This window comes from Coregonus lavaretus (assembly GCF_964263955.1).
Source record: "Coregonus lavaretus genome assembly, chromosome: 35".
NCBI lineage: Eukaryota > Metazoa > Chordata > Actinopteri > Salmoniformes > Salmonidae > Coregonus > Coregonus lavaretus.
In genome coordinates, this window is record NC_140022.1 from 16526580 (window position 1) to 16553467 (window position 26888).

Genomic DNA, 26888 nt, shown 5'->3' on the forward strand with positions numbered 1-26888 from the left:
AGGAGAGGAGGGTTGAGGAGGCAGAATCAGGAGATTGGACGGAGAAGGATTGAGCAGAGGGAAGTGATGATAGTATGGAAGAGGAGAGAGTAGTGGGAGAGAGAGCGAAGGTTGCGGCGGCGCATTACCATCTGTGTAGGGGCAGAGTGAGTAGTGTTGGAGGAGAGCGAGAGAGAAAAGGACACAAAGTAGTGGTCGGAGACATGGAGGGGAGTTGCAGTGAGATTAGTAGAAGAGCAGCATCTAGTAAAGATGAGGTCAAGCGTATTGCCTGCCTTGTGAGTAGGGAGGGACGGTGAGAGGGTGAGGTCAAAAGAGGAGAGGAGTGGAAAGAAGGAGGCAGAGAGAAATGAGTCAAATGTAGACGTAGGGAGGTTGAAATCCCCCAAAACTGTGAGGGGTGAGCCATCCTCAGGAAAGGAGCTTATCAAGGCGTCAAGCTCATTGATGAACTCTCCAAGGGAACCTGGAGGGCGATAGATGACAAGGATATTAAGCTTAGATGGGCTAGTGACTGTGACAGCATGGAATTCAAATGAGGAGATAGACAGATGGGTTAGGGGAAAAATTGAGAATGTCCACTTGGGAGAGATGAGGATTCCTGTGCCACCACCCCTCTGACCAGATGCTCTCGGGGTATGCGAGAACACATGGTCAGACGAGGAGAGAGCAGTAGGAGTAGCAGTGTTTTCAGTGGTAATCCATGTTTCCGTCAGCGCCAGGAAGTCGAGGGAATGGAGGTTAGCATAGGCTGGGATGAAGTCAGCTTTGTTGGCAGCAGAACGGCAGTTCCAGAGGCTGCCTGAGACCTGGAACTCCAGGTGTGGGGTGCGTGCAGGGACCACCAGGTTAGAGGCAGCAGCCACGCGGTGTGAGGCGTTTGTGTGGCCTGTGCGGAGAGGAGAGAACAGGGATAGGCAGAGGCATAGTTGACAGGCTGTAGCAAATGGCTACAATAATGCAGAGGAGATCGGAATGAAATGAATTAAACATCAGGAAAAGGAGTGAGTAGGGCCTCCCTCGCCAAAACTTACACCTCAGAAACTATAATTGTTTCACTGAACCATCCAGATAAAAACTCTCCCAACTTCCACTTTTAGAAATTAGAATTGTTGTGAACTACAGCAGTTCAATGTTTCAAGGAATAGACTCAACTTGCTTTGTTCAGCTACCTAAATATGACACCATGGCTGACTAGCATGCTAGCATCCAATAACACACAGTTTAGCACCAATGGCACCATTGCTGACTAGCATGCTAGCATCCAATAACACACAGTTTAGCACAAATGGCACCATGGCTGACCAGCATGCTAGCATCCAATAGCACACAGTTTAGCACCAATACTTGGTTACAACAAACTAACAGTAGTGAGCTAACACACTAAACAGATAATTTGTGTGTTAACGAATTACGTTGGCTAGCTAGCACAAATATATTGTATTTAGCAGCTACAGTACAGTTGGCTGGTCATGTTGGCTAACTAGCAATGGCTACTGTGTTGACTTTGTTTGGAAAACGGCTAGCTAGCTACGTGCTACCTACAATAGCCACCCACAACAGCCCACGGTGCCTAGCTATGACGCTTTAGCCAACAAGCATGCTAGCATCCAATAACACACAGTTTAGCACCAATACTTGGTAACAACAAACGACCGATAGTGTTTTAACACGCTAAACAGATAATTCGTGTCTGTGTCTAGTTCCTATCATAACGCAGCAATAATTAAACGTTGGCTAGCTAGTACAAATATATTGTATTTAGCTGCTGCGGTACAGTTAGCTAGTCGTGATTGGCTACTGTGTTGACTTTGTATGAGACACGGCTAGCTTGCTGGCTAGCTTCGTGCTAATCCCCGGCATAGCCGAATATAATGCTAACCTACAATAACTATCCACAACAGCCCGCGATGCCTACTTACAATAACCAACTACGTTCTAAATACATAATTAAGCCTTACTCGACAAAGCCCAAGCTATGTACAAAGCCAAACTTACCCGACGCCAGCTGATATTTGTCTTCTGCAATCAGTAGGTGTAATTAAGTACAGTAGGTACTAACTACCTAACGCTGATGCCTCAGATAATGAAGTTAGAAAAACGGCTGAAATGGTAGAAAGCTAGCTGGCTTAATTACAGGTACTCTTAAGCGTGAATAACATTGGAAACAGCTATCCACCGTGGCATGACATCTCAGGTGTCAGGATGAAGCATTTTCTCACAAAAAGAGGACTCAAGCAAACTATCTCTCTTCAACAGTTTCACTAGTCATGTTAGGTCTACTTAAAATGTCACATTCATACACAAGTAATTTGAAAATAAGTTATACTACTGAAACACATTCACAATAAGTTATATTACAACCTACCTCTGAAGTAAGCAGTGTGTTCTCTCACTAATGAAATAGGACATTAATAATTTGTCAGTGGTTAGTTGAATCAGTCTCTTTGCACTGTTCAGTTTGTCTGTGCAACAGGTAACCTTCCAGAATCGGAATCTTGTGATGTCACAATGGAGTCCTCATTGCCATGGTTACCCACAGCAGCTTTCATGTGTTATCAAATGCTGGCACAATTTAGTTTATTTATTTTAGATTTTTTTGTACCTATGCAGCACAGTCATACCTAATATATACAATGAATCCATATAACCTAATTTTTTATTAAAATAAAATGCTGTAACTCATGTAAAATGGTTGACCATTCAAACGACATGTGTTTTGCCTAATTAAAAGTCTATATGTTTTAGATATCATAAATAGCAGCCAGGCTTACTTAGGTTGTTTGTTCGATCTCAGCCTACCACTAATGCCAATATTTTTCATCATCATCATCATCATCATCATCATCATCAATGAAATACATAGGCTACCTTACTACAGTAAAACAAGTCTTCCATAGTCTATGTCACCTCAGTAACAAAGTTCCAAAAAAAAAATGAGGGTTCAAGAAAACATCTCTCTTCAATGGCCTCAGCTATTAGCCATATGATCAACAAGGTCAACTGCAGCACTAAAATCAAGAAGCAGCTCATCCACAAGTTTATCTTGGTCAAGTGATCTGAGCCATTGATCGATTAAATCAACGAGAGCTGTTGCAGTCGAGTGATCCTTACGGTATCTTTACGGTACGCATGCTCATAGAGGGATAAAATTAGCTGGATGTGTAATTATATAGGCCCAAAAATGTAATTGAAGAGTAGGTGTCATTGATGTTTAGCATTTAAGTTTAATAAATAATTAAATAAAGAAATCAATATCAGCTGACTATAGAAAAGTATTGTTTAAAATTATGTTTGAACATTTTCTTATCCGTGTCTTTCCAGTTGATATAACCAAACAGACAACCTTTGTTGCTCAAGAGCGTCACACATTCCTCCATTCATTCTCTATCATATTCCCCTCCATCAAATTCCTCTATCATATTCCCTCCATCATATTCTCTCTATTATATTTCTCTCCATCATATTCCACTCCATCATAATACTCGCTATCATATTCCCTCTATCATATTCCTCTTTATTTTTACAGGGAATCCCAATTGAGACCAGTGTCTCTTTTTCAATGGTGCCCTGTGTTATATCAATTAACAATCCAAACAGCTTAAACAGATAAAATTACATACAGAGTAGAAAATATATAGAGCAAAATTATTAGACTTGAACACATACATTTCACAACGAACAGGTCTTGTATTTAACCAGTTGAGCTGAAAACCATTTTGCACTGTTTCACTAGGGCTTTAGTCATCAATCTAGCAAGAGGGAAATATTTTATTAATGTAGTGGTGTCCCTCCCCCCAGGAAGCTACGACCTTTAGCTTTCACCTGGAATTGTTCATTTATGTCTGAGAAAAAAAACACTTTCCAAACCATATGATCTAGTACACAAGAAAAGTATAATACAACCTTCTTTACTACTTTGCCAAACATTTCATGACATTAGTGAGAGTCAAAATCTGTAAAATTTGTGAATGTCTAAATTAACATTTGGGCAATTTGACCAGTTTACATCACTCCTATAGACAATGAGAGATGGGCTATGTAAAGGTCTCGATTTTGTCGTTCTGAACAAATGTTTGACTTCCACACAAAATTACTTCTTGACTTATTTTAGGTTTAAGGAAGTGTGTAGGTTTAAACTATTGCTTTAAAGGGAAGAGAGGGGGAGGAGGAGAGAGCGCGAGAGATGGGGGAGTGGGAGAAAGAGGGAAGGAGGGGGAGGAGGGGGAGGAGGTGGAGGGCAGCTGTGTCCGACACACCATACTTACACCTGCAACAGGTAGGCCAGGGGGCGGGACCTGTAGGTGAGACTCATAACATGATAAGGGGGGCAGGTGAAGAAGGGGTGTTGCTGGAGTCAAGGAAGGGAGGGTGTTCCTACGAGCCCCCTGCCAGCGAGACGGGGAGCAGGGAGGAAGTCTGTCCATGGAGCATTTCTGGGTCATTGGGTCGCCTCCAATGAGATTAGATCACCCTCTACAATGTAAAGCAGTTTGAGTACTGGGGGGATCTCTGTATAAATCCAAGGTGAAACCTCCAGGGGCTAGCCTTCTCTCAGCGGAGAGTCTGCTCTGGGCTGCCTGCGAAAGGTGCTGCTCTGTGGGAAAGAGGAGATAACAAGAGGCCCCAGAAGAGATCTCCTTATGGTAGTGATGGACAGATCAACTCTCCTTGTTATCTTCCACCTCTTCCTCTTCCTCTTGCTCGGCCTTCTCCCTCCTTTCCTTCTTACAGTCTTACAGTCCTTCTTACAGTCATTTTCTCCCTTTCCTCCTTCCTCTCCTCCCTCTTTCTCTTCCTCTACCTTCCTCTCCCTCCTTCCCTCTTGGTAAACCTTGTTTAGTCGAGCCAGATTGTGGATAGCTAGCCATGGTTTAGACCACTGTCGCTGTCTGGGTGGGGGGATACAGGACTGGTCCACTGGACTCAGCTCACATGGGGAGAACCTGCTGCTGCTGCCACTCCCCCTCTTACCTGGGATGAGATCACGTTTGGAGGAAACCTGGCACCATCCCTACGGTGAAGCATGGTGGTGGCAGCATCATGCTCCGGGGAGGATTTTCAGGGACAGGGACTGGGAACACGCCCCATTCACATCGACGGGGCTGTAGTGGAGCAGGTCGAGAGTTTCAAGTTCCTTGGTGTCCACATCACCAACAAACTATCATGGTTCAAACACACCAAGACAGTCGTGAAGAGGGCACGACAACGCCTTTTCCACCACAGGAGACTGAAAAGATTTGGCATTGGTCCCAAGATCCTCAAAAAGTTCTACAGCTGCACCATCGAGAGCTTCCTGACCAGTTGCATCACCGCCTGGTATGTCAACTGCTCGGCATCCGACCGTAAGGCGCTACAGAGGGTAGTGCGTACGGCCCAGTACATCACTGGAGCCAAGCTTCCTGCCATCCAGGACCTATATACTTGGAGGTGTAAGAGGGAGGCCCAAAAAATTGACAAAGACTCCAGTCACCCAAGTCATAGACTGTTCTCTCTGCTACCGCACAGCAAGCGGTACCAGAGTGCCAAGTCTATGTCCAAAAGGCCCCTTAACAGCTTCTATCCCCAATTCATAAGACTGCTGAACAATTAATCAAATGGCCACCCGGACTATTTACATTGACACCTCCCCCCTTTGTTTTTACACTGGTAATAGGAATCTGGATCGGTTTCCTTTTCTTTTTACCTTGCTTTTGTTATTATTATTTTTTTTAAAAGTTTTCTTTTTACATTTCGTAAAATGTTATAATTACAAAAACATTTCATTTTAATTTCAATTTAGTAACATACTGTATCATTCAAATAAATATTATTATTTGTCTAATCATATTTTGCCAGCTAACTGGGTGGCAGGCTGCAATCAGTAGCTGTAATTAAGTACAGCAGCCACCAACCATCTAACGTTAATGCCTCGGATAATGAGGTTAGAAGAACAGCTGAATGGTCGGTAGCTAGCTGGCTCAATTACAGGTACTCTTAAGCGTGAAATAACATTGGAAACAACTAACCACAGTTGCTAAAAGTTACCAGTAGCTACCCACTAGCTAGCTAGCTTTGTTGGTCCAAGTGGTGGGTTAGCTAGCACTCGTGCTTCGCCGGGGTCCACCGAATAGAATACTTACCTACAATAATTACCTACAATAACCTACAATAACTACCTAAGTAAACTACCTAAAATACCTGACTACAATACCTACATACAATCTAAATACATGGTTTAAGCTTTACTCAACAACATATAAGAAGCCAGCTTATCTCCTGCTAGAGAAAACACAACCTCTCCCGACAACCTCGAGGCAAGAGACCTTTCTCTCTTTCTCGTCATCTTTCAACTTCTTATTCAGTTCCTTATTTTTCTCTTTTTCCTCCATCTTTAAAAATGTGACTTTCTGCTTGAGGTTCATGGCCAGAAAGCCCACTCTTCCCAGGATGGTCTCTGCTCTCTCTGATGAAACCGTCCCATTGGAGCTCTTGGAATGGGCACGGTCCGCCTCACTCTTCAAACCCTCCCTCGGGCTCACCTCCTCCTTGACGCTCCTCTCTTCACTCTCAATGTCAATGCCTGTCCAATAATCCTAACAGGAAGACATTGACTCTAGATGTAATATTGTTCCAATGTGGCACATACAATACACATTTGAGTGATCAACATACATTGATGGCCTCATGGGGCACACAATTTAGAGGACAGTAATTGAGGTAACTTGTTTATTTGTATCCCAAACTGATTTTGTAATAGCCATAGATGTTCTTCCTGGGTCCACACCAAACGTAATACAAATGTTAACCCTAGTAAGGGGTGATGTTTTATACTATGAGCATAGATTAGCAGGGTTGGGGTCAATTCAATTTCAATTCCAGTCAATTCAGGAAGTACTTAATTCAATGCTTTGAATTGAAATGGAACAGACCCCCAACCCTGTAGAGTAGAAGTGTAAAATAGGACACCTACCTTTGCCTTTTTCAGCGTCCAGGGCCTGGGTTCCTCATCCTCTGACCTGCATATGGAGGCTCTCACTCTAACAGGCGTCTTAGTGGCCATGCAGAGCAGAGGGGTTGCCAGAGTTAAGTTAGCATCTGGGACCAGCTGGTGAGCATGAGGGCAGCGATCCACCTCTTCACTAGTGCCCTTCCCTTTCTGCTCTGGCTGCTTGTGGTCCTTGTCATGGATGCATGCCAGGCTTGGAGGAAGTGCTAGGACAGGGCTTTTATCACTCATCAGTTCCTCTCTCTTGACAGTGGATGCAACTGCACTTGCCTCTGTGTTAACTGAGCACTATGTGGTGTCCTCAACTGTCTCCTCTGGCTGCTTGTGGTCATTGTTGTTGTGAATGCATTGCAGACCTGGAGGACTTTTATCATCCCAGGTGTAAATAGCAACAGTTGCCTCTGTGTCGACTGAGCACTTTGTAGTGCACTCAACTCTCTTCCATAGCGGTTTGTGGTCATTGTTGTGGGTGCAGGTCAGGATTAGAGGCAGTGTTGCAGGTGCAGGAGGACTTTTATCAGCCAAACACTCCTCCGTGTGGACAGTGGACACAGAAACGGCTGCTTCCCTGGCAACTGGACACTTGTTGGTGTCCTCTACTGCCTCCCCTGGCAGAGTGTGGACAGTGGAGACGGAAACGGCCGCTTCCCTGGACACTTGACTCTTGGTGGTGTCCTCTACTGCCTCCTCTGGCTGCTTGTGGCCATTGTCTAGAATGTGTGGCAACTTTGAAGGCAGCATTGGAGCCGGGCTTTTATCACCCAACAGGTTCTCTCCCTGGACAATGGATGTGCCTGCAGTGATCGCTGTGGTAACGGATGACTCGGTGGCATCCTCTTTTGTCTCCTCTGTCAGTTTGTGGTCAGAGTCTCGGATACATGGCGAGCTTGGAGGCAGTGCTGCAGGGTCAGGAGGGCTTTGATCAGCTGCCATGTCCTCTTTGAGGTGAGTGGACACATCATTGTTTGTTTCACTGATAACTGGACACTTGGTGGTGTCCTCTACTGCCTCCCCTGGCAGTTTGTAGTCAACTTCAAAGACAAGTGGCAGACTTGGAGGCAGCATTGGGACAGGGCATTTAGCTGCTGATCTGTACACTCCAAAATCAACAGTAGCTGTGCCTGCAGTGGTCTCTGTAGCAACTGAGACCTCATAGGTATCCTCCACTGTCTGCTCTGATGGCATGAAGTCATCGTCAAAGACTGTTGGCAGGCATGTAGGCAGCACTGAAGGAAGACTTCTAGCTGCCCATCGATTCTCTCCCTTGACAGTGGCTGTGGTAGCAGTGGTCTCTGTGGCAACTGGGCACTCTGTGGCTGAAACAGCAGGCTTAGAGGTTTCGAGGAAATTGAATGAATTGCCAATGAACCGCTGAGCCAGGGGTTGGAGGGAGTAATGATAGAATCTGTCCTCTTCCTCAACATTAGATATTGCCACTGGAGCAACTGAGACCTCAGTGGTGCCCTCTACTGCCTGATGTGGCTGCATGGAGTCTTCGTCAAAGAAGTGTGGCAGGTATCGATGCAGCATTGAGGAAAGATGTATATCTGTCCATAGGTCCTCTCGTATTCCTGTAGATACATCTGCAGTGGCCTCTGTGGCAACTGGGCATTCAGCAGACTGGCAGGTTTCAGGGACAAAGTATGAAAATACAATGAACCGCTGTGCATCCTGAGCGCGTATGGCAAATGGAGAGGGGGGATGCAACATGGTAGGTATAGGCCTCTGATTGGTGAAAGCCAGTGGTGGGAGGGAGTCAATACAGGGAGCCATGAACTCAGTGAGAGGACAGTTGCTCACATCTCACACATTATGCGTGAGAAAAGAAACAGACATGATGAAAGTGATCACATTCAGTACATACATACATACTGTATGAGTCAGCACTACTTACTTATACATCACATATATATATATATATAGTGTCCTCTAAGATGCTCTGCACCAGTCTGTCCCAACCCTTGGTCCCCTAGGCAATGGGCCAGCTAAGTGTAAAAATACATGCCCCACACCCAGCATAACATTTGACATTTTAGCCATTTATCAGACGCTTTTATCCAGAACGACTTATAGTTAGTTAGTGCATTCAACTTAAGGTAGCTAGGTGAGACAACCACATAATCCTGATATGAGCGTCTATGATAGAACGGTTGTTTATTTTTTATGACCAGACAACCATAAGAACTGAGGACATAAATTCACTGAAACAGACAGACACGATACAACACATTTAGACAAGAACAGTTATAAGCATTGCCATGGTGTAGCCTAATACAAAAAGAAATAAGGACAAAACATTGTTAGCTTACATTCCATGGCATATGGAACATTTTGCCCTTACAATAACTTATATTTGCTTTAATTAATATTGTTAAACAGAACTCTTGTCGACTTTGTCAAAGTTGGTCTTGTTACCTCCTCAATCAGTCTTGGCATTTTCCTCGTCTTGAACCAAATCCTCTTCATCTTCTTCTCCTGATCCTTCTGGATCTGCAAAACCAGAGCCAACCTGGCTCCCAGCTCCATCACGTAGTCTGTCTAGATCGCCCTTTCCTCCAACCGACACTCACCCCTCCTCTGTGTCAGCGTTGAACCCTCCATGTCTTCCTCTTAGCTAACAATAACTCTGGAAAATACACAACGTTGTAGTAAGTGGGTGTTGCTAACCAAATAATAATGCATCTCTTTACAATGTGCACACGTTTTCTTCCCAGCTACTTACAATTAATCAAGTGAGAATCCTGATCCAGATATGTTTAGGCAATAGGCCTATCTGAATTACTAGTAAAAAGTTGGCTACTGGAAAAGCGACCAAGTTCAAATGAATCGATTTTGGCTGTTCTTATCATTTCGTGAACAATATCCTTCATGACATCATCATTGTGATGCAAGGCGTTGCCATGGCAGATGAAAAAGCACAACACAGACTTTAAAAAGCAAACTTCAGGGTCTTTCTGTACCTTACTATTGAGCCTTATTCAACCCCTCATGTAGCTCTACTCCATATTGGGCCTGGTTCTCACAAACCACACTAATCACTTCCATCATATCATTGAAAACACTGTGTTTTGGGTAGAAAATGACTCTATATCCATGCAGGACCTAACTTGTACAGTTTCATCTATTTTAAAAACCAAGGAGGTAAAAATGCCAGTCTTCTCTTTGAGTGCCCTTGAGTGCACCTCAATTTAAAGAGGTCTATCAATTCAACCATTTGAAATGGATGTCCATTCAATTAAGAACATATTATTCTTATTAGAAATGAATCAGCTACAAATTAGGTAGGCGTACTTGTTTTTTTACACAACCTACTCTTTTGGTACATATTTATTGAGATAATTGATTACAACATATGTTGGTGATTAACACAAAGAGAGGTTTTTTTTCTGTCATCAATAGAATGCATTAGCCATTAGGCTGGCTCACTAAAATTGTAACATGACATCTCAGGTGTCAGGATGAAGCATTTTCTCACAAAAAGAGGACTCAAGCAAACTATCTCTCTTCAACAGTTTCACTAGTCATGTTAGGTCTACTTAAAATGTCACATTCATACACAAGTAATTTGAAAATAAGTTATACTACTGAAACACATTCACAATAAGTTATATTACAACCTACCTCTGAAGTAAGCAGTGTGTTCTCTCACTAATGAAATAGGACATTAATAATTTGTCAGTGGTTAGTTGAATCAGTCTCTTTGCACTGTTCAGTTTGTCTGTGCAACAGGTAACCTTCCAGAATCGGAATCTTGTGATGTCACAATGGAGTCCCCATTGCCATGGTTACCCTCAGCAGCTTTCATGTGTTATCAAATGCTGGCACAATTTAGTTTATTTATTTTAGATTTTTTGTACCTATGCAGCACAGTCATACCTAATATATACAATGAATCCATATAACCTAATTTTTTATTAAAATAAAATGCTGTAACTCATGTAAAATGGTTGACCTTTCAAACGACATGTGTTTTGCCTAATTAAAAGTCTATATGTTTTAGATATTATAAATAGCAGCCAGGCTTACTTAGGTTGTTTGTTCGATCTCAGCCTACCACTAATGCCAATATTTTTCATCATCATCATCATCATCATCAATGAAATACATAGGCTACCTTACTACAGTAAAACAAGTCTTCCATAGTCTATGTCACCTCAGTAACAAAGTTCCAAAAAAGAAATGAGGGTTCAAGAAAACATCTCTCTTCAATGGCCTCAGCTATTAGCCATATGATCAACAAGGTCAACTGCAGCACTAAAATCAAGAAGCAGCTCATCCACAAGTTTATCTTGGTCAAGTGATCTGAGCCATTGATCGATTAAATCAACGAGAGCTGTTGCAGTCGAGTGATCCTTACGGTATCTTTACGGTACGCATGCTCATAGAGGGATAAAATTAGCTGGATGTGTAATTATATAGGCCCAAAAAATGTAATTGAAGAGTAGGTGTCATTGATGTTTAGCATTTAAGTTTAATAAATAATTAAATAAAGAAATCAATATCAGCTGACTATAGAAAAGTATTGTTTAAAATTATGTTTGAACATTTTCTTATCCGTGTCTTTCCAGTTGATATAACCAAACAGACAACCTTTGTTGCTCAAGAGCGTCACACATTCCTCCATTAATTCTCTATCATATTCCCCTCCATCAAATTCCTCTATCATATTCCCTCCATCATATTCTCTCTATTATATTTCTCTCCATCATATTCCACTCCATCATAATACTCGCTATCATATTCCCTCTATCATATTCCTCTTTATTTTTACAGGGAATCCCAATTGAGACCAGTGTCTCTTTTTCAATGGTGCCCTGTGTTATATCAATTAACAATCCAAACAGCTTAAACAGATAAAATTACATACAGAGTAGAAAATATATAGAGCCAATTATTAGACTTGAACACATACATTTCACAATGAACAGGTCTTGTATTTAACCAGTTGAGCTGACAACCATTTTGCACTGTTTCACTAGGGCTTTAGTCATCAATCTAGCAAGAGGGAAATATTTTATTAATGTAGTGGTGTCCCTCCCCCCAGGAAGCTACGACCTTTAGCTTTCACCTGGAATTGTTCATTTATGTCTGAGAAAAAAAACACTTTCCAAACCATATGATCTAGTACACAAGAAAAGTATAATACAACCTTCTTTACTACTTTGCCAAACATTTCATGACATTAGTGAGAGTCAAAATCTGTAAAATTTGTGAATGTCTAAATTAACATTTGGGCAATTTGACCAGTGTACATCACTCCTATAGACAATGAGAGATGGGCTATGTAAAGGTCTCGATTTTGTCGTTCTGAACAAATGTTTGACTTCCACACAAAATTACTTCTTGACTTATTTTAGGTTTAAGGAAGTGTGTAGGTTTAAACTATTGCTTTAAAGGGAAGAGAGGGGGAGGAGGAGAGAGCGCGAGAGATGGGGGGAGTGGGAGAAAGAGGGAAGGAGGGGGAGGAGGGGGAGGAGGTGGAGGGCAGCTGTGTCCGACACACCATACTTACACCTGCAACAGGTAGGCCAGGGGGCGGGACCTGTAGGTGAGACTCATAACATGATAAGGGGGGCAGGTGAAGAAGGGGTGTTGCTGGAGTCAAGGAAGGGAGGGTGTTCCTACGAGCCCCCTGCCAGCGAGACGGGGAGCAGGGAGGAAGTCTGTCCATGGAGCATTTCTGGGTCATTGGGTCGCCTCCAATGAGATTAGATCACCCTCTACAATGTAAAGCAGTTTGAGTACTGGGGGGTTCTCTGTATAAATCCAAGGTGAAACCTCCAGGGGCTAGCCTTCTCTCAGCGGAGAGTCTGCTCTGGGCTGCCTGCGAAAGGTGCTCCTCTGTGGGAAAGAGGAGAGAACAAGAGGCCCCAGAAGAGATCTCCTTATGGTAGTGATGGACAGATCAACTCTCCTTGTTATCTTCCACCTCTTCCTCTTCCTCTTGCTTGGCCTTCTCCCTCCTTTCCTTCTTACAGTCTTACAGTCCTTCTTACAGTCATTTTCTCCCTTTCCTCCTTCCTCTCCTCCCTCTTTCTCTTCCTCTACCTTCCTCTCCCTCCTTCCCTCTTGGTAAACCTTGTTTAGTCGAGCCAGATTGTGGATAGCTAGCCATGGTTTAGACCACTGTCGCTGTCTGGGTGGGGGGATACAGGACTGGTCCACTGGACTCAGCTCACATGGGGAGAACCTGCTGCTGCTGCCAATCCCCCTCTTACCTGGGATGAGATCACGTTTGGAGGAAACCTGGCACCATCCCTACGGTGAAGCATGGTGGTGGCAGCATCATGCTCCGGGGAGGATTTTCAGGGACAGGGACTGGGAACACGCCCCATTCACATCGACGGGGCTGTAGTGGAGCAGGTCGAGAGTTTCAAGTTCCTTGGTGTCCACATCACCAACAAACTATCATGGTTCAAACACACCAAGACAGTCGTGAAGAGGGCACGACAACGCCTTTTCCACCTCAGGAGACTGAAAAGATTTGGCATTGGTCCCAAGATCCTCAAAAAGTTCTACAGCTGCACCATCGAGAGCTTCCTGACCAGTTGCATCACCGCCTGGTATGGCAACTGCTCGGCATCCGACCGTAAGGCGCTACAGAGGGTAGTGCGTACGGCCCAGTACATCACTGGAGCCAAGCTTCCTGCCATCCAGGACCTATATACTTGGAGGTGTAAGAGGGAGGCCCAAAAAATTGACAAAGACTCCAGTCACCCAAGTCATAGACTGTTCTCTCTGCTACCGCACAGCAAGCGGTACCAGAGTGCCAAGTCTAGGTCCAAAAGGCTCCTTAACAGCTTCTATCCCCAATTCATAAGACTGCTGAACAATTAATCAAATGGCCACCCGGACTATTTACATTGACACCTCCCCCCTTTGTTTTTACACTGGTAATAGGAATCTGGATCGGTTTCCTTTTCTTTTTACCTTGCTTTTGTTATTATTATTATTTTTTAAACTTTTCTTTTTACATTTCGTAAAATGTTATAATTACAAAAACATTTCATTTTAATTTCAATTTAGTAACATACTGTATCATTCAAATAAATATTATTATTTGTCTAATCATATTTTGCCAGCTAACTGGGTGGCAGGCTGCAATCAGTAGCTGTAATTAAGTACAGCAGCCACCAACCATCTAACGTTAATGCCTCGGATAATGAGGTTAGAAGAACAGCTGAATGGTCGGTAGCTAGCTGGCTCAATTACAGGTACTCTTAAGCGTGAAATAACATTGGAAACAACTAACCACAGTTGCTAAAAGTTACCAGTAGCTACCCACTAGCTAGCTAGCTTTGTTGGTCCAAGTGGTGGGTTAGCTAGCACTCGTGCTTCGCCGGGGTCCACCGAATAGAATACTTACCTACAATAATTACCTACAATAACCTACAATAACTACCTAAGTAAACTACCTATAATACCTGACTACAATACCTACATACAATCTAAATACATGGTTTAAGCTTTACTCAACAACATATAAGAAGCCAGCTTATCTCCTGCTAGAGAAAACACAACCTCTCCCGACAACCTCGAGGCAAGAGACCTTTCTCTCTTTCTCGTCATCTTTCAACTTCTAATTCAGTTCCTTATTTTTCTCTTTTTCCTCCATCTTTAAAAATGTGACTTTCTGCTTGAGGTTCATGGCCAGAAAGCCCACTCTTCCCAGGATGGTCTCTGCTCTCTCTGATGAAACCGTCCCATTGGAGCTCTTGGAATGGGCACGGTCCGCCTCATTCTTCAAACCCTCCCTCGGGCTCACCTCCTCCTTGACGCTCCTCTCTTCACTCTCAATGTCAATGCCTGTCCAATAATCCTAACAGGAAGACATTGACTCTAGATGTAATATTGTTCCAATGTGGCACATACAATACACATTTGAGTGATCAACATACATTGATGGCCTCATGGGGCACACAATTTAGAGGACAGTAATTGAGGTAACTTGTTTATTTGTATCCCAAACTGATTTTGTAATAGCCATAGATGTTCTTCCTGGGTCCACACCAAACGTAATACAAATGTTAACCCTAGTAAGGGGTGATGTTTTATACTATGAGCATAGATTAGCAGGGTTGGGGTCAATTCAATTTCAATTCCAGTCAATTCAGGAAGTACTTAATTCAATGCTTTGAATTGAAATGGAACAGACCCCCAACCCTGTAGAGTAGAAGTGTAAAATAGGACACCTACCTTTGCCTTTTTCAGCGTCCAGGGCCTGGGTTCCTCATCCTCTGACCTGCATATGGAGGCTCTCACTCTAACAGGCGTCTTAGTGGCCATGCAGAGCAGAGGGGTTGCCAGAGTTAAGTTAGCATCTGGGACCAGCTGGTGAGCATGAGGGCAGCGATCCACCTCTTCACTAGTGCCCTTCCCTTTCTGCTCTGGCTGCTTGTGGTCCTTGTCATGGATGCATGCCAGGCTTGGAGGAAGTGCTAGGACAGGGCTTTTATCACTCATCAGTTCCTCTCTCTTGACAGTGGATGCAACTGCACTTGCCTCTGTGTTAACTGAGCACTATGTGGTGTCCTCAACTGTCTCCTCTGGCTGCTTGTGGTCATTGTTGTTGTGAATGCATTGCAGACCTGGAGGACTTTTATCATCCCAGGTGTAAATAGCAACAGTTGCCTCTGTGTCGACTGAGCACTTTGTAGTGCACTCAACTCTCTTCCATAGCGGTTTGTGGTCATTGTTGTGGGTGCAGGTCAGGATTAGAGGCAGTGTTGCAGGTGCAGGAGGACTTTTATCAGCCAAACACTCCTCCGTGTGGACAGTGGACACAGAAACGGCTGCTTCCCTGGCAACTGGACACTTGTTGGTGTCCTCTACTGCCTCCCCTGGCAGAGTGTGGACAGTGGAGACGGAAACGGCCGCTTCCCTGGACACTTGACTCTTGGTGGTGTCCTCTACTGCCTCCTCTGGCTGCTTGTGGCCATTGTCTAGAATGTGTGGCAACTTTGAAGGCAGCATTGGAGCCGGGCTTTTATCACCCAACAGGTTCTCTCCCTGGACAATGGATGTGCCTGCAGTGATCGCTGTGGTAACGGATGACTCGGTGGCATCCTCTTTTGTCTCCTCTGTCAGTTTGTGGTCAGAGTCTCGGATACATGGCGAGCTTGGAGGCAGTGCTGCAGGGTCAGGAGGGCTTTGATCAGCTGCCATGTCCTCTTTGAGGTGAGTGGACACATCATTGTTTGTTTCACTGATAACTGGACACTTGGTGGTGTCCTCTACTGCCTCCCCTGGCAGTTTGTAGTCAACTTCAAAGACAAGTGGCAGACTTGGAGGCAGCATTGGGACAGGGCATTTAGCTGCTGATCTGTACACTCCAAAATCAACAGTAGCTGTGCCTGCAGTGGTCTCTGTAGCAACTGAGACCTCATAGGTATCCTCCACTGTCTGCTCTGATGGCATGAAGTCATCGTCAAAGACTGTTGGCAGGCATGTAGGCAGCACTGAAGGAAGACTTCTAGCTGCCCATCGATTCTCTCCCTTGACAGTGGCTGTGGTAGCAGTGGTCTCTGTGGCAACTGGGCACTCTGTGGCTGAAACAGCAGGCTTAGAGGTTTCGAGGAAATTGAATGAATTGCCAATGAACCGCTGAGCCAGGGGTTGGAGGGAGTAATGATAGAATCTGTCCTCTTCCTCAACATTAGATATTGCCACTGGAGCAACTGAGACCTCAGTGGTGCCCTCTACTGCCTGATGTGGCTGCATGGAGTCTTCGTCAAAGAAGTGTGGCAGGTATCGATGCAGCATTGAGGAAAGATGTATATCTGTCCATAGGTCCTCTCGTATTCCTGTAGATACATCTGCAGTGGCCTCTGTGGCAACTGGGCATTCAGCAGACTGGCAGGTTTCAGGGACAAAGTATGAAAATACAATGAACCGCTGTGCATCCTGAGCGCGTATGGCAAATGGAGAGGGGGGATGCAACATGGTAGGTATAGGCCTCTGATTGGTGAAAGCCAGTGGTGGGAGGGAGTCAATACAGGGAGCCATGAACTCAGTGAGAGGACAGTTGCTCACATCTCACACATTCTGCGTGAGAAAAGAAACAGACATGATGAAAGTGATCACATTCAGTACATACATACATACTGTATGAGTCAGCACTACTTACTTATACATCACATATATATATATATATAGTGTCCTCTAAGATGCTCTGCACCAGTCTGTCCCAACCCTTGGTCCCCTAGGCAATGGGCCAGCTAAGTGTAAAAATACATGCCCCACACCCAGCATAACATTTGACATTTTAGCCATTTATCAGACGCTTTTATCCAGAACGACTTATAGTTAGTTAGTGCATTCAACTTAAGGTAGCTAGGTGAGACAACCACATAATCCTGATATGAGCGTCTATGATAGAACGGTTGTTTATTTTTTATGACCAGACAACCATAAGAACTGAGGACATAAATTCACTGAAACAGACAGACACGATACAACACATTTAGACAAGAACAGTTATAAGCATTGCCATGGTGTAGCCTAATACAAAAAGAAATAAGGACAAAACATTGTTAGCTTACATTCCATGGCATATGGAACATTTTGCCCTTACAATAACTTATATTTGCTTTAATTAATATTGTTAAACAGAACTCTTGTCGACTTTGTCAAAGTTGGTCTTGTTACCTCCTCAATCAGTCTTGGCATTTTCCTCGTCTTGAACCAAATCCTCTTCATCTTCTTCTCCTGATCCTTCTGGATCTGCAAAACCAGAGCCAACCTGGCTCCCAGCTCCATCACGTAGTCTGTCTAGATCGCCCTTTCCTCCAACCGACACTCACCCCTCCTCTGTGTCAGCGTTGAACCCTCCATGTCTTCCTCTTAGCTAACAATAACTCTGGAAAATACACAACGTTGTAGTAAGTGGGTGTTGCTAACCAAATAATAATGCATCTCTTTACAATGTGCACACGTTTTCTTCCCAGCTACTTACAATTAATCAAGTGAGAATCCTGATCCAGATATGTTTAGGCAATAGGCCTATCTGAATTACTAGTAAAAAGTTGGCTACTGGAAAAGCGACCAAGTTCAAATGAATCGATTTTGGCTGTTCTTATCATTTCGTGAACAATATCCTTCATGACATCATCATTGTGATGCAAGGCGTTGCCATGGCAGATGAAAAAGCACAACACAGACTTTAAAAAGCAAACTTCAGGGTCTTTCTGTACCTTACTATTGAGCCTTATTCAACCCCTCATGTAGCTCTACTCCATATTGGGCCTGGTTCTCACAAACCACACTAATCACTTCCATCATATCATTGAAAACACTGTGTTTTGGGTAGAAAATGACTCTATATCCATGCAGGACCTAACTTGTACAGTTTCATCTATTTTAAAAACCAAGGAGGTAAAAATGCCAGTCTTCTCTTTGAGTGCCCTTGAGTGCACCTCAATTTAAAGAGGTCTATCAATTCAACCATTTGAAATGGATGTCCATTCAATTAAGAACATATTATTCTTATTAGAAATGAATCAGCTACAAATTAGGTAGGCGTACTTGTTTTTTTACACAACCTACTCTTTTGGTACATATTTATTGAGATAATTGATTACAACATATGTTGGTGATTAACACAAAGAGAGGTTTTTTTTCTGTCATCAATAGAATGCATTAGCCATTAGGCTGGCTCACTAAAATTGTAACATGACATCTCAGGTGTCAGGATGAAGCATTTTCTCACAAAAAGAGGACTCAAGCAAACTATCTCTCTTCAACAGTTTCACTAGTCATGTTAGGTCTACTTAAAATGTCACATTCATACACAAGTAATTTGAAAATAAGTTATACTACTGAAACACATTCACAATAAGTTATATTACAACCTACCTCTGAAGTAAGCAGTGTGTTCTCTCACTAATGAAATAGGACATTAATAATTTGTCAGTGGTTAGTTGAATCAGTCTCTTTGCACTGTTCAGTTTGTCTGTGCAACAGGTAACCTTCCAGAATCGGAATCTTGTGATGTCACAATGGAGTCCCCATTGCCATGGTTACCCTCAGCAGCTTTCATGTGTTATCAAATGCTGGCACAATTTAGTTTATTTATTTTAGATTTTTTGTACCTATGCAGCACAGTCATACCTAATATATACAATGAATCCATATAACCTAATTTTTTATTAAAATAAAATGCTGTAACTCATGTAAAATGGTTGACCTTTCAAACGACATGTGTTTTGCCTAATTAAAAGTCTATATGTTTTAGATATTATAAATAGCAGCCAGGCTTACTTAGGTTGTTTGTTCGATCTCAGCCTACCACTAATGCCAATATTTTTCATCATCATCATCATCATCATCAATGAAATACATAGGCTACCTTACTACAGTAAAACAAGTCTTCCATAGTCTATGTCACCTCAGTAACAAAGTTCCAAAAAAGAAATGAGGGTTCAAGAAAACATCTCTCTTCAATGGCCTCAGCTATTAGCCATATGATCAACAAGGTCAACTGCAGCACTAAAATCAAGAAGCAGCTCATCCACAAGTTTATCTTGGTCAAGTGATCTGAGCCATTGATCGATTAAATCAACGAGAGCTGTTGCAGTCGAGTGATCCTTACGGTATCTTTACGGTACGCATGCTCATAGAGGGATAAAATTAGCTGGATGTGTAATTATATAGGCCCAAAAAATGTAATTGAAGAGTAGGTGTCATTGATGTTTAGCATTTAAGTTTAATAAATAATTAAATAAAGAAATCAATATCAGCTGACTATAGAAAAGTATTGTTTAAAATTATGTTTGAACATTTTCTTATCCGTGTCTTTCCAGTTGATATAACCAAACAGACAACCTTTGTTGCTCAAGAGCGTCACACATTCCTCCATTAATTCTCTATCATATTCCCCTCCATCAAATTCCTCTATCATATTCCCTCCATCATATTCTCTCTATTATATTTCTCTCCATCATATTCCACTCCATCATAATACTCGCTATCATATTCCCTCTATCATATTCCTCTTTATTTTTACAGGGAATCCCAATTGAGACCAGTGTCTCTTTTTCAATGGTGCCCTGTGTTATATCAATTAACAATCCAAACAGCTTAAACAGATAAAATTACATACAGAGTAGAAAATATATAGAGCAAAATTATTAGACTTGAACACATACATTTCACAATGAACAGGTCTTGTATTTAACCAGTTGAGCTGACAACCATTTTGCACTGTTTCACTAGGGCTTTAGTCATCAATCTAGCAAGAGGGAAATATTTTATTAATGTAGTGGTGTCCCTCCCCCCAGGAAGCTACGACCTTTAGCTTTCACCTGGAATTGTTCATTTATGTCTGAGAAAAAAAACACTTTCCAAACCATATGATCTAGTACACAAGAAAAGTATAATACAACCTTCTTTACTACTTTGCCAAACATTTCATGACATTAGTGAGAGTCAAAATCTGTAAAATTTGTGAATGTCTAAATTAACATTTGGGCAATTTGACCAGTGTACATCACTCCTATAGACAATGAGAGATGGGCTATGTAAAGGTCTCGATTTTGTCGTTCTGAACAAATGTTTGACTTCCACACAAAATTACTTCTTGACTTATTTTAGGTTTAAGGAAGTGTGTAGGTTTAAACTATTGCTTTAAAGGGAAGAGAGGGGGAGGAGGAGAGAGCGCGAGAGATGGGGGGAGTGGGAGAAAGAGGGAAGGAGGGGGAGGAGGGGGAGGAGGTGGAGGGCAGCTGTGTCCGACACACCATACTTACACCTGCAACAGGTAGGCCAGGGGGCGGGACCTGTAGGTGAGACTCATAACATGATAAGGGGGGCAGGTGAAGAAGGGGTGTTGCTGGAGTCAAGGAAGGGAGGGTGTTCCTACGAGCCCCCTGCCAGCGAGACGGGGAGCAGGGAGGAAGTCTGTCCATGGAGCATTTCTGGGTCATTGGGTCGCCTCCAATGAGATTAGATCACCCTCTACAATGTAAAGCAGTTTGAGTACTGGGGGGTTCTCTGTATAAATCCAAGGTGAAACCTCCAGGGGCTAGCCTTCTCTCAGCGGAGAGTCTGCTCTGGGCTGCCTGCGAAAGGTGCTCCTCTGTGGGAAAGAGGAGAGAACAAGAGGCCCCAGAAGAGATCTCCTTATGGTAGTGATGGACAGATCAACTCTCCTTGTTATCTTCCACCTCTTCCTCTTCCTCTTGCTTGGCCTTCTCCCTCCTTTCCTTCTTACAGTCTTACAGTCCTTCTTACAGTCATTTTCTCCCTTTCCTCCTTCCTCTCCTCCCTCTTTCTCTTCCTCTACCTTCCTCTCCCTCCTTCCCTCTTGGTAAACCTTGTTTAGTCGAGCCAGATTGTGGATAGCTAGCCATGGTTTAGACCACTGTCGCTGTCTGGGTGGGGGGATACAGGACTGGTCCACTGGACTCAGCTCACATGGGGAGAACCTGCTGCTGCTGCCAATCCTCCTCTTACCTGGGATGAGATCACGTTTGGAGGAAACCTGGCACCATCCCTACGGTGAAGCATGGTGGTGGCAGCATCATGCTCCGGGGAGGATTTTCAGGGACAGGGACTGGGAACACGCCCCATTCACATCGACGGGGCTGTAGTGGAGCAGGTCGAGAGTTTCAAGTTCCTTGGTGTCCACATCACCAACAAACTATCATGTTTCAAACACACCAAGACAGTCGTGAAGAGGGCACGACAACGCCTTTTCCACCTCAGGAGACTGAAAAGATTTGGCATTGGTCCCAAGATCCTCAAAAAGTTCTACAGCTGCACCATCGAGAGCTTCCTGACCAGTTGCATCACCGCCTGGTATGGCAACTGCTCGGCATCCGACCGTAAGGCGCTACAGAGGGTAGTGCGTACGGCCCAGTACATCACTGGAGCCAAGCTTCCTGCCATCCAGGACCTATATACTTGGAGGTGTAAGAGGGAGGCCCAAAAAATTGACAAAGACTCCAGTCACCCAAGTCATAGACTGTTCTCTCTGCTACCGCACAGCAAGCGGTACCAGAGTGCCAAGTCTAGGTCCAAAAGGCTCCTTAACAGCTTCTATCCCCAATTCATAAGACTGCTGAACAATTAATCAAATGGCCACCCGGACTATTTACATTGACACCTCCCCCCTTTGTTTTTACACTGGTAATAGGAATCTGGATCGGTTTCCTTTTCTTTTTACCTTGCTTTTGTTATTATTATTATTTTTTAAACTTTTCTTTTTACATTTCGTAAAATGTTATAATTACAAAAACATTTCATTTTAATTTCAATTTAGTAACATACTGTATCATTCAAATAAATATTATTATTTGTCTAATCATATTTTGCCAGCTAACTGGGTGGCAGGCTGCAATCAGTAGCTGTAATTAAGTACAGCAGCCACCAACCATCTAACGTTAATGCCTCGGATAATGAGGTTAGAAGAACAGCTGAATGGTCGGTAGCTAGCTGGCTCAATTACAGGTACTCTTAAGCGTGAAATAACATTGGAAACAACTAACCACAGTTGCTAAAAGTTACCAGTAGCTACCCACTAGCTAGCTAGCTTTGTTGGTCCAAGTGGTGGGTTAGCTAGCACTCGTGCTTCGCCGGGGTCCACCGAATAGAATACTTACCTACAATAATTACCTACAATAACCTACAATAACTACCTAAGTAAACTACCTACAATACCTGACTACAATACCTACATACAATCTAAATACATGGTTTAAGCTTTACTCAACAACATATAAGAAGCCAGCTTATCTCCTGCTAGAGAAAACACAACCTCTCCCGACAACCTCGAGGCAAGAGACCTTTCTCTCTTTCTCGTCATCTTTCAACTTCTTATTCAGTTCCTTATTTTTCTCTTTTTCCTCCATCTTTAAAAATGTGACTTTCTGCTTGAGGTTCATGGCCAGAAAGCCCACTCTTCCCAGGATGGTCTCTGCTCTCTCTGATGAAACCGTCCCATTGGAGCTCTTGGAATGGGCACGGTCCGCCTCATTCTTCAAACCCTCCCTCGGGCTCACCTCCTCCTTGACGCTCCTCTCTTCACTCTCAATGTCAATGCCTGTCCAATAATCCTAACAGGAAGACATTGACTCTAGATGTAATATTGTTCCAATGTGGCACATTCAATACACATTTGAGTGATCAACATACATTGATGGCCTCATGGGGCACACAATTTAGAGGACAGTAATTGAGGTAACTTGTTTATTTGTATCCCAAACCGATTTTGTTATAGCCATAGATGTTCTTCCTGGGTCCACACCAAACGTAATACAAATGTTAACCCTAGTAAGGGGTGATGTTTTATACTATGAGCATAGATTAGCAGGGTTGGGGTCAATTCAATTTCAATTCCAGTCAATTCAGGAAGTACTTAATTCAATGCTTTGAATTGAAATGGAACAGACCCCCAACCCTGTAGAGTAGAAGTGTAAAATAGGACACCTACCTTTGCCTTTTTCAGCGTCCAGGGCCTGGGTTCCTCATCCTCTGACCTGCATATGGAGGCTCTCACTCTAACAGGTGTCTTAGTGGCCATGCAGAGCAGAGGGGTTGCCAGAGTTAAGTTAGCATCTGGGACCAGCTGGTGAGCATGAGGGCAGCGATCCACCTCTTCACTAGTGCCCTTCCCTTTCTGCTCTGGCTGCTTGTGGTCCTTGTCATGGATGCATGCCAGGCTTGGAGGAAGTGCTAGGACAGGGCTTTTATCACTCATCAGTTCCTCTCTCTTGACAGTGGATGCAACTGCACTTGCCTCTGTGTTAACTGAGCACTATGTGGTGTCCTCAACTGTCTCCTCTGGCTGCTTGTGGTCATTGTTGTTGTGAATGCATTGCAGACCTGGAGGACTTTTATCATCCCAGCTGTAAATAGCAACAGTTGCCTCTGTGTCGACTGAGCACTTTGTAGTGCACTCAACTGTCTTCCATAGCGGTTTGTGGTCATTGTTGTGGGTGCAGGTCAGGATTAGAGGCAGTGTTGCAGGTGCAGGAGGACTTTTTTCAGCCAAACACTCCTCCGTGTGGACAGTGGACACAGAAATGGCTGCTTCCCTGGCAACTGGACACTTGTTGGTGTCCTCTACTGCCTCCCCTGGCAGAGTGTGGACAGTGGAGACGGAAACGGCCGCTTCCCTGGACACTTGACTCTTGGTGGTGTCCTCTACTGCCTCCTCTGGCTGCTTGTGGCCATTGTCTAGAATGTGTGGCAACTTTGAAGGCAGCATTGGAGCCGGGCTTTTATCACCCAACAGGTTCTCTCCCTGGACAATGGATGTGCCTGCAGTGATCGCTGTGGTAACGGAGGACTCGGTGGCATCCTCTTTTGTCTCCTCTGTCAGTTTGTGGTCAGAGTCTCGAATAAATGGCGAGCTTGGAGGAAGTGCTGCAGGGTCAGGAGGGCTTTGATCAGCTGCCATGTCCTCTTTGAGGTGAGTGGACACATCATTGTTTGTTTCACTGATAACTGGACACTTGGTGGTGTCCTCTACTGCCTCCCCTGGCAGTTTGTAGTCAACTTCAAAGACAGGTGGCAGACTTGGAGGCAGCATTGGGACAGGGCATTTAGCTGCTGATCTGTACACTCCAAAATCAACAGTAGCTGTGCCTGCAGTGGTCTCTGTAGCAACTGAGACCTCATAGGTATCCTCTACTGTCTGCTCTGATGGCATGAAGTCATCGTCAAAGACTGTTGGCAGGCATGTAGGCAGCACTGAAGGAAGACTTCTAGCTGCCCATCGATTCTCTCCCTTGACAGTGGCTGTGGTAGCAGTGGTCTCTGTGGCAACTGGGCACTCTGTGGCTGAAACAGCAGGCTTAGAGTTTTCGAGGAAATTGAATGAATTGCCAATGAACCGCTGAGCCAGGGGTGGGAGGGAGTAATGATAGAATCTGTCCTCTTCCTCAACATTAGATATTGCCACTGGAGCAACTGAGACCTCAGTGGTGCCCTCTACTGCCTGATGTGGCTGCATGGAGTCTTCGTCAAAGAAGTGTGGCAGGTATCGATGCAGCATTGAGGAAAGATGTATATCTGTCCATAGGTCCTCTCGTATACCTGTAGATACATCTGCAGTGGCCTCTGTGGCAACTGGGCATTCAGCAGACTGGCAGGTTTCAGGGACAAAGTATGAAAATACAATGAACCGCTGTGCATCCTGAGCGCGTATGGCAAATGGAGAGGGGGGATGCAACATGGTAGGTATAGGCCTCTGATTGGTGAAAGCCAGTGGTGGGAGGGAGTCAATACAGGGAGCCATGAACTCAGTGAGAGGACAGTTGCTCACATCTCACACATTCTGCGTGAGAAAAGAAACAGACATGATGAAAGTGATCACATTCAGTACATACATACATACTGTATGAGTCAGCACTACTTACTTATACATCACATATACATATATATATATATATATATAGTGTCCTCTAAGATGCTCTGCACCAGTCTGTCCCAACCCTTGGTCCCCTAGCCAATGGGCCAGCTAAGTGTAAAAATACATGCCCCACACCCAGCATAACATTTGACATTTTAGCCATTTATCAGATGCTTTTATCCAGAACGACTTATAGTTAGTTAGTGCATTCAACTTAAGGTAGCTAGGTGAGACAACCACGTAATCCTGATATGAGCGTCTATGATAGAACGGTTGTTTATTTTTTATGACCAGACAACCATAAGAACTGAGGACATAAATTCACTGAAACAGACAGACACGATACAACACATTTAGACAAGAACAGTTATAAGCATTGCCATGGTGTAGCCTAATACAAAAAGAAATAAGGACAAAACATTGTTAGCTTACATTCCATGGCATATGGAACATTTTGCCCTTACAATAACTTATATTTGCTTTAATTAATATTGTTAAACAGAACTCTTGTCGACTTTGTCAAAGTTGGTCTTGTTACCTCCTCAATCAGTCTTGGCATTTTCCTCGACTTGAACCAAATCCTCTTCATCTTCTTCTCCTGATCCTTCTGGATCTGCAAAACCAGAGCCAACCTGGCTCCCAGCTCCATCACGTAGTCTGTCTAGATCGCCCTTTCCTCCAACCGACACTCACCCCTCCTCTGTGTCAGCGTTGAACCCTCCATGTCTTCCTCTTAGCTAACAATAACTCTGGAAAATACACAACGTTGTAGTAAGTGGGTGTTGCTAACCAAATAATAATGCATCTCTTTACAATGTGCACACATTTTCTTCCCAGCTACTTACAATTAATCAAGTGAGAATCCTGATCCAGATATGTTTAGGCAATAGGCCTATCTGAATTACTAGTAAAAAGTTGGCTACTGGAAAAGCGACCAAGTTCAAATGAATCGATTTTGGCTGTTCTTATCATTTCGTGAACAATATCCTTCATGACATCATCATTGTGATGCAAGGCGTTGCCATGGCAGATGAAAAAGCACAACACAGACTTTAAAAAGCAAACTTCAGGGTCTTTCTGTACCTTACTATTGAGCCTTATTCAAACCCTCATGTAGCTCAACTCTATATTGGGCCTGGTTTTCACAAACCACACTAATCACTTCCATCATATCATTGAAAACACTGTGTTTTGGGTAGAAAATGACTCTATATCCATGCAGGACCTAACTTGTACAGTTTCATCTATTTTAAAAACCAAGGAGGTAAAAATGCCAGTCTTCTCTTTGAGTGCCCTTGAGTGCACCTCAATTTAAAGAGGTCTATCAATTCAACCATTTGAAATGGATGTCCATTCAATTAAGAACATATTATTCTTATTAGAAATGAATCAGCTAAAAATTAGGTAGGCGTACTTGTTTTTTTACACAACCTACTCTTTTGATACATATTTATTGAGATAATTGATTACAACATATGTTGGTGATTAACACAGAGAGAGGTTTTTTTTCTGTCATCAATAGAATGCATTAGCCATTAGGCTGGCTCA